Source organism: Wyeomyia smithii, chromosome 3 (assembly GCF_029784165.1).
Source record: "Wyeomyia smithii strain HCP4-BCI-WySm-NY-G18 chromosome 3, ASM2978416v1, whole genome shotgun sequence".
Classification (NCBI taxonomy): domain Eukaryota; kingdom Metazoa; phylum Arthropoda; class Insecta; order Diptera; family Culicidae; genus Wyeomyia; species Wyeomyia smithii.
In genome coordinates, this window is record NC_073696.1 from 207,926,194 (window position 1) to 207,939,945 (window position 13,752).

Genomic DNA, 13,752 nt, shown 5'->3' on the forward strand with positions numbered 1-13,752 from the left:
TATTAAACCAAACAGACAGTAAATGTCTTTCATGCATTTTTGTCTTATTATATATTAAAATATCAGATTCAAATATTAATGCCAGACTTGTCTACCTATGTAATTTATCAAATCATTTCTTGAACTGTTTGACCGGAGGATTATTCCACGCGCAGCCTAAAAACAGATGACATAATCTGTTCTCGCTTTGTATCGGTTCAATCCATTATTTCGATTGTTCTTTCGTCTTGAGTGTGATGTGATGAGCCCAAGTCACTTTCATGATTATGGATCAACAATATATTTCGGTTCTGTTGTTATTGACAAACACTCATCAAGAAACATCTTCGTGGTGCAGTTAGTGAGCTTTCTAATGTTTAAAGGTTGAATAATACTATGCACAACACTTTTCGTTATACCTACTGTGTCTACAAGCTCGTCCACTTTAAATCGACTTTAATTAAATATTATTTTGTGGATTTTCTCACTGTTCCTGGTGCAATTGCCTCATTTGACTTAATATGAAGTTCATCTGCTCTCACAACCTCGTTTATGGTTTACCACCTAATATTTGAAAATTACAAGCAAAACATCAGACCTCTCTACAGAAGAATCGAGATCAGTTTTAACTTTCCAATTCCTAAGCTTGCTTCTCGGTGGACTTTCAGGAAACCTAAAAAACTGTAATTTTTTTCTTCTTTACAAACACTTATATCTTTACATTCAAGTCCCGCTCATGTATCTTGACCTATGTTGTACTTTGATTAACAATGTGGAAAACCGGGGAGAGAATTCTAAGAACAATTGTAGTTTTTCCACCAAACATTTTCTGATTGATGAAAACAACATTCAGCTTAAATGGTCATGATTTATTAGACCAGACCCGTATGTTGTAGATACTGAAAGCCCATTTCAATTTTACTTTTCTAAAATACCTATTGAAATCGATTGACAAACTTTATACGTGATGATTTGTGATTGGTAAACGGGAATTCTACACGGTGACAAAAAAGTCCGGTCACACTTTTTGGGGTCGCCTGTAGCCTACACGTTGCATCTCTTTGGTGCCATCTATATGTCAAATGAAAGGGTTAACTTTGCTGCCCAAAGTGGCAGAGTTTCGTTTCTGTGCAGTTTGTTTACATTGAGTTGTGAGCCATGGCAGAGTTAAGAGCAGCTGTTATCGCTGAATATGTGAAAGGGTACAAACCAGGACACATATTCAAACACCTAAAACCGCTCGGAATCAACCGGAAATTCGTGTAGCGGACCATAAATCGGTACCTAGAGACCGGAGGCACCAAGGACAAGGCACGATCTGGACGACCAAGGTCTGTGAGAACTCCAAGGCTGAAAAAGATTATACGAGAGCGGATTCGCCGGAATCCCGCCCAATCTGCACGGAAGCTGGCCAGGAACCTTAAAGTGAACCGAGAATCAATCCGCCTGCTTCAGCGCAAGGGTTTAAAACTTACACCGTAAAAAACAGGTGGTTCATGGGGTTACCACAGCTACAAAGGACAAGAGGTACCAACGGTCGCGGGAGTTGCTCAGTTGGCGCGCAGATGACGAGATAATTTTTTCGGACGAGAAGCTGTTCGTTTTGGAGCAAACAGTCAATCGCCAAAATAATCGAGTTTGGAGTGTGAGCCTCCAGCAAGCCCCTGCGGACAAGCTCAACGTTTCCCAGTTCCAAAATAAGACGTCAGTGATGGTTTGGGGAGCCATTTGCAAGAGAGGTAAACTGCCTCTTATTTTTGTCGATAAAGGGGTCAAAATCAACGCGACGTACTACCTGGACACGGTTTTGAATAAAAATGTTCTGCCTCAAGCTGAACTATTATTTGAAGACGATTACTACTACTTCCAGCAAGATGGCGCCCCATCCCACACCGCAAAGGTTGTTCAGGCGTGGTGGGAGGAAAACTTGACCGATTTCATTTCGAATAATGAATGGCCTCCGTCGTCTCCGGATCTGAATCCACTGGATTATTTCGTGTGGGGATAAATGATGTCGAAGTTGAACGACTATAAAATAACAAATTTGGAGCAATTCAAGCGAGTTATCACGAAATCTGGGACGAGATGCCGATGGAGCACGTGCGCGCTGTTTGCTACGACTTTCCGAGACGTCTGAAGTTGGTTCGATCAGAGAAAGGTGGTGTAATTCCGAGATATCGTTTGAGAAGTATCTTTATGAGTTACTGAATAAAGCTATGAAAGCCAGATTCAGATTTTCTTCTTATTCTTTGAAATATTGAGATTTACCTGTGTGACCGGACTTTTGTAGTAGCACGGCTGACTCCATTGCTTATGATAGAAAATTCCATAATATTCTACGAAAATTAAACTGATATTGCACACATTTTTCAAACAAAATCGTGGTTTACGTCAGAAGAAACTTAATTTTAATAAGAAAATAATGTACGTGACGTGTAATATCCAGAATTTTCTACTATGTAACGAACGTTTGAATTATTTAATCAATCAAAATTTTTACTTAACGTGTTTCATCATCGGTTTTCTTTGCTGAAAGTGTGTTTTGTGTAGGGAGAGTTGCTGCAGGCTGTTGAGGCACTCGACTATGCAACGGATTCAGCTAGTTCAGTGGGATACATACAAATTATTGTTCAAGATTTGTTATGTGCTGACTCTCAAACATGCACCCACTAGAGAAACTTTCGACTGCCTACGTTACTGCCGGACCGACATCGTCGGAATAGATATCAGTGGTAATAACTCTCAGGTAATAACAACGGATTGGCAGGATGTGTTTCTAACGTGAAAAACATCTTTTTTTGTACTGTTCATCAGAAAACTACGTAATCTTCAGTCTTAATTTCTTGACCTCGTCTCTCTACAAAATAAATATACTTGTATATTACTGAGAAATTAAAGTAATAAATTATGCTTTGAAAAATAGCCCAAAATAATAAAAAATGTTATCACCACCAGAACAAAATTTACAGTACCGTGCACCGTGGGTTTCCTAGAATTCTTTTTGCTCAACCCCTTCCCACCAACACAAGCCTCTTCCTTTGATACTCGTGAATGGTGCGGTCTCTACCTGATCAGAAGAAAAAACAAATCTGTAACAGAAGTTGATAGTTTGTTACGGGAAAAACCTTACAAGCTGTGTTTTAAATTTGGTCCCGTTAGGTGTTAAAATAACAGAAATTATAACAGAAATGATTCTACTAGTATCAAACACATATCAAAATTTGTTACTAATGTATCAGCTTTCTAACAAAATAAGATAGTGTATAGAACAATATAATAACAATCATTGTTAGAAACAACAGGTTTTCCCGAATAAAATAAGATAACAGCTCTCAGGGCATCTGAATAACAAATCATGGCATTTTTGGATTCACTTTGTTTTTCTCTGTTTTCTAAATATAGAATATCATGTTATAGGATTTGACTTACTTGATAACAAGGCATCACATCATGTTATCGTTTTGTTGTTCAACTTTACTCGGGTTGATACAAACGAAAAATTAGTTAGACTTGTTTCAGAACTACCTCATTTCAGCTTTTTATGATTATAACTCATTCAGATTCAATTTTGTTATCAAAATTATATGGAAAAATACAAAATTGTATCAAAATATATTATTTGTATCTCGCGTTCATTGAATTTTGTAATTTTTTAGTTCTGCTCTTCTGATCGGGTTACTTCTCAGGCTCCCCACTTAACCTTATTTCACTTTGAATCAAAGGGGCATTTAACTCAAACCACTCCAGGGAAATGTAATGGGGGATAATATTGGCAGGAGGCAGCAAAATTCGGAACGGTAAGCGGAACGGTAAGCATTAAAGGAAGAGTGAAAACGCAATTTACATAAACACGTCTCTTACTCTCAATAGTGATATTGCCAATAAAAGAAGTGCAGAATACAACAGACAACCGGGCGATATCACAAAAGATCAATGTTACTGGTCGCAATGAGTGAACCATTCCAGAAAATAAGAGTTACTACCCGATCAGAAGAGCATAACTGAAAAATTACAAAATTCTATCAACGGGAGATACAAATAACATATTTTGATACGATTTTGTATTTTCCCATTTGCTTTGGATAACAAAATTGAATTTGAATGAGTTATAATAACAAATCATGAAATGGAGTTGTTCTAATCTAACAATCTAACAATTTTTTCATCTCTATCAAAACCTGTTGTTTGTAACAATGGTTGTCATTATACTGTTCTTTGGGCTATCTAATTATGTTAGAAAGCTGATACGTTAGTAACAAAGCTTGATATGGGTTTGATATTAGTAGAATATTTTTTATTATGATTTCTGTTGTTTTAACACCTAACGGGATCAAAATTAAAACACAACCTGAAAGGTTTTTCTCATATCAAACTAACAGCCTCTGTAACGTTTTTGTTTTGTCCTTCTGATCGGGAGCCCATGCTTAAGTTCGTTGACATCGACTGGCCTGGATTCTACTAAGACTCGAATCAACTATCACCAGCTTGTTCCTCCCAGCTGACCAGTCGTCGTAGATTCGAGTCTCGGTTCAGGAGAGTCTACCAAAGGATTATCCTATATACCAAACAGTTGGCAGGGCAGTTTAAGTATAATAAACAGAAGGACGAGTTCCGAATCGACTGGGATACAAGCAGCCAAGACAAAATCGGTGAACCGAAAGGAACTTGGTCAGGAGATGGGGAACTATTCTCCTTGGAAGGCAGCCTGTTTTAGTATCTGTTTTCCATGTCATGGGTGGCTCAAACAGCGTCTGGCCCGGAGTGGACAGTTGTAACGGGCACACCGGAATGGAGCGTTAGTTTGTGTTACTAGGGAACCGCGTATCATTTGGTGGAGACCTATTAATGACCGTCTATGCTTACTGAGGATTAAGGACAGATTCTTCAAATACAGCCTTATCAACGTGCAACAAGTCGACAAACGATAAAACCAACGACGTAAAAAACGTCATACAGAGATATACCGACGACGTATAAAACGTCATACGGAGATATATCAAGAGGTTATCAGCGAAAGGAGTTCCCGTACAGTACACTCGGAAAGTTGATGGACGGGTCGATGAACCAGTTGGACCAGAACGAGCAGTGAAGGCTCATTCACGACGCAGTTAGTGAAGCAGCGTGAGAGGTGATAGGTATGGCAGTAAGAACGGAAGAAAAGAACCGGGCCTATGCTAACAGCAGCAAATCGTTTGACGCGTCAGATGAGGGATAAATACTGGGAAGCTAGAACTTTACCGCCGTAAAAAACGTGAACATAACGATTGCGTCCTAGCGGAGGCGGAGAATTGCTTCACCAGGTATGACAAGAGAAACTTATATAGAGCATTTAACTAAATCAGTAATCGGTGCCTGCCATGTGAAACGACAGGGCGAAGAATCTGATTATCGATAAGTCGTAGGTGGCCAGGCTTTGGAAATAACACTTCAAAGTGGTATTCAACGGTGAGGAAGCTATAACCTGATCCTGGAGCTTGTTAAAACTCTTACAGGAATCCGCGAAACGGATGGGCTCCAGGATGGATTCGACGATGAAAACCGAACAGGGTAAGATGAAATCGTTGGCCTGTCACTACTGCAAGAAAGTGACCTACAGCGGGATTGTCGGCAATTTTTCCGAGACGATGAGGCAAAACAGAAACCCGGAAAACCGGGAAAGCCATCATGATCATCGTCAAAGAAAGAGTAGAATTCCAATTCGCTTTCATTTGTATTTTAGGCTAGCGGAGCGAGAATCGAGGCGCGAACAAATCGTGAATCATGAACTCAGGAGTGAGAAATCACAACGTTGCAAGTCGAAAATTTTTCACGAATCTTCACGAAAACGAGGTAAAACACGTCACACTTGCCGATAGAAAGCGAGCTGTCGTCGAAAGTGAACCGGTACCTGAGCAAGATTTCCCAAATAAAAAGGGACGACTTAGTCACCGGATTGGGGATTCACGAGTGCGGAGTGGAACAACCTTGGTAAGTAACCAGTTACACCCTCTGTGGTGTGCTTCACCAGTCTGTAGTATCTTAGCGGCAGCGTCCCATCTCTTTCGCTTTTACCTCTCCGGGAAGAGGCAGCCATTCAAGCACTTCTACCATCCAGTACCGGTGCCTTGCTCACCTTTGAGAAGGTTGGGCGACTATCCATGATCTGTATCTGTGATACTGGAACCCGGGACGAACACATACGATTCGCATAGATTCTCTAGGATTCGTCACATTGGATTCGTGAGCGTCCTTGAAAAGGATTCCTGAAAAAGAACCCTCAGGAATGCCCTGCATATGGCTCTAGGATTCTTGAATAAGAATCCTGAGTGGGAATCCTCCGGATCGTATTTGCGATTCCTTTCACGATTCCGTCACCGAGTTAAAGGTATCCTGGGGATTCTTACTCAGGATTCTCTGCGTGTTAGTAAGGGACGTCAGACGTGAGCAACAAAAGCATAAAACCAAAACTCTCTCCCGCACTCTAGACTGAGGTTGTTGCAGCTTCCAGTTTTTGTTGAAAATATCAATGCCATTTTCATGCGGAACGATCGACAACGGATCAGATGATTACCTTGAGATATATCCTGAACATGTTTTGGGAATACAACTTGCAGGCACATAATCTTTTATTAACAGACTTTAAGGCGGCGTACGATTCAGTGAAACGTAACGAGCTGTGATAGATTATGCTTGAACATGGTTTCTTACAAGACTGATTAAGCTTATGAGAGCGTCAAGACAACGACTGGAATTTTGGATGTGTTCCTGACGTTGGATAGTCTGAAGCAAGGCGACGGACAACCAAAGCTGCTGTTCAACATAGCTTTTGAAAGTGCTACACGAAAGACAGGTGTGCCGAAGAGCGGTACAATGTGTTTCCTGGCTATGTGATGAAATCGACATTATCGGTCGTAATCGGTCGTAGTCGTAAAGCTACGGAGGAGGTCTTTACGGCTCTCAGGAGGCAAGCTGCGAGAATTGGACTCACCATGAACACTGCCCAAAAAGTATATGGTGATTGAGTGGCTTACTTACAGATTGCGTAGCCAGCTTGGGTCTAGCAACCTACAGTTTTGCACGAAATTTATGTTATACAAGCCGAAGATTCTCCCGGTGGTGCTCTATGGATATGGATCGTTGACGTGGAAGGAGATCTTTCAGCCACCGCTTAGGATCTTCGAGCGTAGAATCCTGCGAATAATACTCGGTGGCAGATGGGAGGTGCATGAATCTTTAGCTGTACACAGTACACAAACACGATCATGTTGTTAAAGATGATGAAACATGGCTGGTTACATTGAGCTGGCCACGTAACACGTATGGTGGAGCCCCTCGCAGAGGCAGCCGACTTCGAGACAAACTCCACATGCGTTGGATATTCGCTATCGACGAGGATATTCGATCAGTGGATATTAAGGGCAAACGGGGAAGAGCAGTCCCAGACCATTTTTGAAAGATGCCTAATAAGGATTTGACATAGGATCTCTACTATTTGTCGCCATAAACGAAGAAGATGAAAACGTGAATGTTCATGTGCCTGTGTTGTTTATAAAATCAAAGTTTTAATAGTATTAAATGGAAAACATATTTTTGCCGCAAAATCCCAATGATTCTGCTCATCTGAGAGATTACAAAATATGCCATAGTGTTAACAATATAATAATTTGAATTTACTGAATAACAGCTGATTTTATCATGTTTTTTTACCGGGCATCAAAAATCCTGCGAATAAATTTTGGAGTAAAAATCGTTCTAATAAACACAAAAAAGATAAATATTGAGCACGAAAAAAATGTACTGGAACAAATGAACATTCTGGAAATATGTGCCTGATAAAAGTGAGTTTGGGGATTTTTGAAATTTCGATCCAGTTTTTTATAATTCTGTTGATTTGTTTCTTGCTTGAATGATACATAAAACTGCAAATGAGGACTGCTACATCAATGACGAGATCTTTCGCACCAGTGATGTTAAAAGTTTTTTCAAGCTAAACCGAAAGCAATGAAAAGTATAAATAAATCGTTAAAAACGCAGGATTTGGGAGTAAAATTACTGTTTTGAATATTTTTTTTTATTCTCGCTTATTTTCCGTCGGTCTAGTCCCGCCACTGTTGTGGCCAATCACCGACGCCCAGGGAGGCGACTCCACACCCAGGACCCTAACTCACGACCCGTTTATTAACGGACCGGCGCCAACGGCTTTACTTCCTCATGCGATGGAAGGCGTGATCCCAGAGATTTTTCGCCTCAGTAAATCTCCCGGTGTCGGCTAGGATTGAATCTAGACCAGTTGGGTTGGTTGTGAGTGGATCACGCCACCTCACAACCATCGACACCTATGTCGGCGGTGGGATTCGAACCCAGGCGTCGAGCGTGGTTGACGGAGACGTTTCGAATATTGTTCGACTGGAAATTTTAGACTCGTTTCGTTTGGATTTCGGCCACGCAGTCTTAAACAGATTGAAACGGGTGACTTCTACTGCCAGACGTTTCGGTCAGGATTTTTTTCCTTTTTTATTGGAAACTATTAAACTATTTAGGAAAATATTTATTCTTAAGATAATTTGAAAATGTACAATATGCTGGGAACTCACTTCAACTGATGTACATATGTATACGGAGCTTAATTATGTGTTCTGTTAGAGTTTAAGTACTATACAGGGTGCGCCATAATTATTGCAACAAGATACAGAGAACCGTTAATCATGTTTTTGGCAAGTAATAGAAAACTTTTGGAATGAAAATAATTTATTGAGTGAAAACAATTAAAAAACAACAACTCATAAAATGTCGTTGTCGGATGACAACTCGAAGACGTTTAGGATAAGACTCGACGGATTTCCTTCCAGCAAATTGAGCAAAGACTTCTTCAACTCGTCCAAACTTGCGTATTTTCGTGCGCGGTCTTTGCTTCTAACATCCCCAAATCGAGAACCCATCACTTTGAGATTTGGCGAGTTTAGAGGCCATTCATCCTTGGTGGTCACATAGGAAAGTTGGACTTCCACAGGTCTTCTTTATATGAGCTGGGGCACCGTATTACATGAAGGTCCAGTTTCGATTGTTATTCGATTTTTGGGCCCAACAAATATCGACTTTGCATTTTTGTTGCAATAATTATGGTGCACTCTGTAGAGCTTTGACGTTAATGAGACTTTGTTCTCGCTCCTCACCCCTTTTATTGCAAAATGATGAAATGGGGGCAGTAATGAACAATCATTTTAATCTGTTGAAAACTGTGTAACTATTATTTTGAAATTTTAAAATTATTTTAAACTTCTGAACGAAATCTTGAATACTGCAAAAAATCAGTATTAACTTTTTGTTGATTGGTTGTTTCTGTTGGTTTCCATTATTACACGAGTTCATAGCTCTTTATTGCTTAAATGCACATCACGGCTTTTCAGCGGGCAGCACTTCTTTTGCGAATCAGAACACTTCTACCAAGAAAATCGAAAGTTTGGGTACTAAAGGATTAATTTTATTTGGAGTTGAAACTTTGAACGCCGTAATCAGCGCTGTGGCAACAAAATACATCTGAACCATCTGAGCAAATATGCATTAACACCATTATTTGAAAATTTTAAAACAATCTATAACTTTTTATATCTATTTAGTATAAACATTTCACCGAACAATTTCAACTATTTGCATTTGCGTTTTTTTGAATTGTGTTTTTTTATTCTATAATAAGACATTTCAACACAAGCCACAATTTTCATCCACTATTTATGTGCATAATTCACGAAATCACAGTAAGTATCACTGTATTCAGCATTTGCGATATAAGGAATCCTTCGAACATTGAACCATTTAAAATGAAAGTGAAATACACAAATCTCTAGCATTATTGTTCTAGAAAAAACATTTCTGACTATGTGAAAGCCCACCTTCCAAGCACAACCTCTAGAGTCCAGCTACCAGCCCAGCCTCACACTTAACCACAAAGCCAGCCGTTAAAAACTAACGAAAGCACACGTCATTGGCTCTGAACGATTCGATCGGGTTGAACGCAAAAATGCTACTAAAGTGCCCCCCTTGGCTGGTAAGTTTCGTGCGAGAGTAGTAAAATGCGGTGGTTGTAAAATCCACGCGCTCCAACGGCGACAAACACTCGAACGCCCGAACTGAAGGTCCCATCGTTCATGTTTGTGATTTCTCGCGCTAAGCTATTTACCTGCCTGCACTCGTGATTTGTGTATGCCGATTTTCATTGAATGAATCACTTCGCCACAATGCACGTAGATTTCGGTACTCTATCATGACGTCATTCAGGGGTATGTTAATTGGGTTATGTTCTTTAAATCTAACAAGCGCGACAAAAACTTACTGCTCGTGATGCTATGATAATGATCTAACGCACAAGCGTTTGAACTTCTCCCTCGCGTGAAATTACCCTGAGCTACCCAAACGGAATCGCGCAACCGTCCTCTACCTTGGGAAAATCCATCGCGATGGCTTTGTGGCTACCGGTTGCCGGTTTTACTCTCCAAAGAAGGAACACCCAATGCGGTTGATTCAATTTGAGCAGAAAATCGTTTTGCTTGGTGTCGACGACGCATCACTTGCAGTAGCCACTCGGTTGCGTAACGGAGTCGTTTGCCTTGCAATTATTTCGCGTATGACGACTGAATGGCTGGAATTACGATGAGTAAGATTGGCGACGACGGTTTTGCTTACGGCGCCATCCGGTCCCGTGCTACCTGGGTGATTAAATAAACTAATCGATTGGAATGCACTGCACGAGCGGCGTTGAACTGGAAGCGATCTAAAATTTAGATGACACCGATAATTACGCTGGAGCGAGTTCATCCTTTGATTCGAAAAATGCTGTGAAATCAGAATCAAATCAGAATGCAACTGATTGCAGTAATTTCATCTTCGTTTGTTCACGTAACATGACGCTAATTATCCCATGCAAAACAGTGTTACTTTGCCCAAAAATTTCCCGTTGGTCACGCCAGCGCCATTTCCATACCCAGCAGCAGCCACCAATGGGAGAAAATTAAATCCGGCATGGAAACTGACATAACCAGACCATTTTCCCGCCGCAAATTTCACTGCATTTCCACACTGCCGGACCACCGGCCATAGATGAATAGAAAAAACGACACACATTGCGCAGTGCAGACAGGCAGTGCCATTCATTGTAGGTAGGTACGTGCTGCATGAGTGAAGAGTGAGAGTTGGTAAATGATTCGAGCCGCGCACACCAATGCCGCGAGAGGCGTTAGATAATGCATTTTGATACACAAGCCCCGTAATTAGATCTACGATTTCGAAGCGCCTTGTGAAAAACAAGCTTTTTGATGGGTCCACTGGCGCTCCGGAAATCACTCTACTTACGTGCCGGTCATGTGTACAACCGATACTAAGATTGGGGAGAATTCCGTTTAATTTTTGTGTACACACCGTGGACACTGAGTGAGTCGGAAAGTCGCTATGCCTGAGCAGTACAGTCGGTTGGTAATTGATTTGCATGGTAAGTTTTTGGGTGAATGAATTGTGGCATTTAACTATATGGGATTCTAGCTGAAATGGATCTTCAAAGAGCAACCGTATCAGAAAGTTACCCGTATCCAATTGCCGTATCCAGCACAAATCGGGCGGTTTGACACTTCTGTTTCGTTACTGTTTTGTTGTTGTGATGTTACTATCGTTGTTCTGTTTTTTTTGTTCAATGTATTGTTTTGTAACTGTGTAATCAGGTTTAAAGAGAGTGCCAATTTCCAGCAAAACAATAACAAATACGTTTGAAAAATACCAATAGACAAAAAAGTTAGAAACTCTGATACTAAGTTAATTTAGGTTGACCAGGCATAGCTTAGGCAATACGTTCAAAAGTTCCAGGCTCCAAACGTAAACTAGTTGTGATATTTACAAACTTAAACATTTTAAACGAATAACAACATTTATAGTGCACACTTAGAATCTATTACCGGATCTCGGTATTTATTGTTGAGAACGGTACCACTTAGTGTCGGTTAAAAAAATTACAGCTGTCACATTTTTTCCGTAAATCTCGGTTCAACCCAACTGATATTTCGGAACAAAACATAGAAACTTTCAGTGATTTTCATTATTTTTTGCTAATTTATCAGTAAATTGAGGTTAAACCATGATAGCTCGGTAAAATGTATTACCGACCTTGAGAATAGTTTTTAGGTGTAGATAATTTTTTCACCAGAACGTGACCATCGTAATAATTTGTTAATAATTTTATTTTAATATCTAATTTAACGATATACACTCTACGATTTGGACAAAAATATATTTTGAATAAGGTAATAAAAACAGCTGACAACTGTTCAACCTTACTTAATCTGGTTATCTCAATAAGTCATACCTGTACGTTATAGTGCAACTGATGTCACGGCTTGAACATGAGAGCTTCCATTTTTGAACGGTCATTTTTACGATGCAGCGTCTTAGCACATTTTAACAATGATCAGTTCATTAAAAAACGCGAGTTTACTTCCCTTTCCCACTTTATGACTGTTGGGTTAGGCGGCATTCAAAAGACCCTTGCCTTTAACTTCAAAAACAAGCATTTAAACTAGGCAACGCAGAGCAGAGTCTACGTGTGTCTGTGGCAAGAATAAACTCGCGTTACGTTTTGTTACAAACAGGAAAGTAGGGGTCAAAAACTTGGATTTTTCGCGTTACTTAGTTAATGAATGTCAGCTTAGATGTTTCCAAGTTTACAGATTACATTGGCTGCTAAAACTGGACTATTCAGTCACTGAAGAGACTTGACCCCTTGTGAGACTTGATTCTTTCATTGTATCTCACAAGCGGAATACAATAAAAAGTTCAATAATATCCTAGAGAAGTGTGTCATTTAAAAAAAAAATAGTTATGAAAAATCGGAATATTTTTCATGTTGGGTTTTTTATCGCTGCGACCAATTTTTTTATCTTTTGTGACATATGCCCTTTTTAATTTTGCTAAGTCAGGATAACGTACCACTATTGGAAGTGGCCGTCATTATATGACCAATAGCATTAGCCCACTCTGGTATTACACTTCGCATGAAGCGAATAACCATACTAGGAGTTGTTCTCCAGATTTCAGAGGGTTCTAATAAAAGGGTGTTCCTAGTCTTTTTTTTCCATCCCACATAAGCGACATGTATCATCTTGAAGTTTTTTCATAACCTTCAAGTGAAAGCGGCTCGAGCAATGCCCTGTTATTAAACCAGTATAACATATAATATGCATATTCTGTACTTAGATCTTTCGGGAAAACAAAATCTAAAATATGATAGATTAAAAAAAAATCGAATCCAAGAAACTCCGAAAAAAATTTGTTTAAATTTAAGATTCTATAAATTAAAACGAATGTTGTCAGAAGAGTATTGCTTAACCCACTTGGTTCGACAATAAGTTGTATATGAATTAGTCCACGTGAAAATTTAATGGCTCTTGAGTGTCTATGTAATTATTACTGGACTTTAAATCAACATAAAACAAAATTTTCAATAGGGAAAGCAAGTGTACAAAGATGAATGATCTAGTCCCACCGACTGATATTTCTTACTTTCATGTTCTAATCGGTCACTTCAGGTGAAATTGGAAGTGTGCATCTCAATTCCGTTCGTTAACTTGAGTTGTGTACCTCAAGGAAGTAACTTGGGACCGTTGCTTTTTACAATATTTTTAAATGATGTTAGTATTTTGGGGATGGATGTTAACCTATACATGCGGTAGAAGTTTGTCATCGTTTGCAGCAGTTACTGGGTATGTTTGTAGAATGGTGCTATTATGATAAGCCGAATGTCAGCATCCCTAAATG

General features: G+C 39.6%; 1 protein-coding gene across 4 annotated transcripts in view; it reads right to left on the reverse strand.

Moving 5' to 3' along the window:
- Positions 1–13,752, reverse strand: part of LOC129727577 (putative epidermal cell surface receptor) — a 127,654-nt gene that overhangs the window by 82,499 nt on the left and 31,403 nt on the right. Inside the window, exon 1 of one of the 4 annotated variants that reach the window (XM_055685545.1) lies at positions 9,849–9,968. The exons of the other annotated variants lie outside the window; for them this stretch is intronic. The gene's annotated coding sequence lies outside the window, so the exon portion shown is untranslated. Of the gene's footprint in view, positions 1–9,848; positions 9,969–13,752 lie in introns of those variants that run through there. 4 annotated transcript variants of the gene reach the window in all.